Below are 2,201 nucleotides of genomic sequence, written 5' to 3'. Positions count from 1 at the left end.
GAAACTTGCTCTTGAATAAAGAATAGCTAAAGTGAGAGGGGGGAAATGATGAAGTAAAAGAGCTGAACAGAAGATTTCAAAGGGCAGCCCAAGAAGACAAAGTAAAATGACAAGAATAAAGGGAAGACTATGCTTGGCATTTCTCAAGTTGAAAGAATAGAAGAAAAATTTCAAGCCTCAGGTTGTAATACTGAAGGATTCTGTGGGGAAATAAGGTGCCCTGGTGGTGCTTTGGACTAGGCATTGGGCTGCTAACCACAAGGTCAGTGGTTCAAACTCACTAACTCCTCCACAGGAGACAGATGAGATCAATGGTTTCTGTAAAGGTTCAAAGCCTCAGAAACCCTCTATAGGGTGTCTATGAGTTGGAATCACTATGTTGGGCCTTATATAGGGTCACTATGAGTTGGCAGTGGGTTTTGGTTGAGATAGGCAAAATTTTGAACAACACAGGCAGCACCTAAAGAACAGACAACAGAAGGAATATATAGAGTCACTATACCAAAAATACTTGATCAACAGTCAGCCATTCCATGAAGTAAATAGCACATGATTAATAACTAATGGTATTGAAGTAAGAAATCCAACTTTACTGAATACATTGGCGAAAAACAAGGTTCCAAGAACTGATGGGTACCAATTGAGATAGTTCAAGCTCTCACATGTCTATGCCACGGTATTCAGAAGGCCTAGCCAAACAACTGGAAGAGATCCATAGTTGTGCCCGTAATGAGGACCTAATGTCGGGGGTTTGAATGGAGAGAAAATGTTTTGAGAAACGATGTACATTGTGCCCATACCAAACAAAGATGACTCACCAAAATGTGGAAATTATAGAACATCACTAATATCAATTGCAAGTAAAGGTTTGCTGAAGATCATTTTTCAATGATTGCGGTAGTACATTGATAGGAAACTGTCAGCGATTCAAGCCAGATTCAGAAGAGGATTACAAGGAAGGAGGGCTATCATTTCTGATGTCAGATGGATATTGACTGAAAGCAGAGGAGACTAGAAATATATCTCCCAGTAGTTGGTTGCCTGTGCAAAGGCATCTGTGTGGGTCATAACAAGTCAGAACATTGAGAAGAATGGGAATTCAAGAGCGCTTGATTGTGCTCATGTGAACTGTGTACAGGGAACACAAGGCAGTCCTGGAACAGAATAAGGGCTACCGTTTGGTTTGAAACCCTGTGCATCAGGAGCCCTGGTGGTGGTCTGAGTTAAGTTTGGGGAAGCTCACCTCAAAATCAGTGCTTCAAACCCGCCAACTCCTCCAAGGAAAACAGATGAGGCTGTCTGTTCCCACAAAAAACGGAGATGACACCCTAAAGAACAGCCCAATGTAGGCGGCTCTGTCCTATGTAGGGCCGCTGTGGATTGAAATCAGTTCAATGGAAGGGGTTTTCTTGTTCTGCTGTTGGTATATCAAGGCCGTATCCTCTCACCATACTTCTTCAAACTGTATGCTGTACTAATAATCTGAAAACCTGGACGATACGAAGAAGAGTGTGACAACAGGATTGGAGGAAGAATCATTAACATCCTGCAATATGCAAATGACACAATTGTGCTTGTTTAGAGCGAAGTACACTTGAAACACTGACCGATGAAGACCAAAGGCATAGCTGTCAGCATGGATTACCCCTCAACATGCAGAAGATCAAAACCCTCACAACTGGACCAATAAGCAATAGCAGGATAGATGACGAAACTGCTGAAATAGTCAAGGATTTTAGTTTACTTAGATCCCAAATCAACACCTATAGAAGCAGCAGTCAAGAAATCAAATGACGTATTACATTGGGCTAAACTGCTGCAAAAGACCTCTTGAATAAATAAACAAAGCTGTCGCTTTGAGGACAAGGGCACACCAGATTCCAGAGATGGTATTTTCAATGGCCTCATACTGAGTACCCAACTAGACAATGAATAAGGAAGACCTAAGAAGAAGGGATGCCTTTAAATTAGGGTGTTGATAAAGAATATTGAATATACCAGGGACTGCACCACCACCACCCCAAAATAAAACCCCAAATCTGTCTTTGAAGAAGTACAACCAGAGTGCTTGTATTAGTCTGGGTACATTAGAGAAACAAATCCACAGAAACTCATATGTATAAGGGAGAGTTTTATATAAAAGGTAAGTGCACATTAAGAAAACATCCCAACCCAGTGCTGGCCAAGCCCAGAAGTCCAAC

The sequence above is a fragment of the Echinops telfairi genome, unplaced genomic scaffold, assembly GCF_000313985.2.
Source record: "Echinops telfairi isolate 266 unplaced genomic scaffold, ASM31398v2 ScPeMD7_7469;HRSCAF=8507_0, whole genome shotgun sequence".
Classification (NCBI taxonomy): Eukaryota; Metazoa; Chordata; class Mammalia; order Afrosoricida; family Tenrecidae; genus Echinops; species Echinops telfairi.
The sequence above is the reverse complement of the archived record's forward strand: the minus strand, read 5'-3'. Positions refer to the sequence as shown.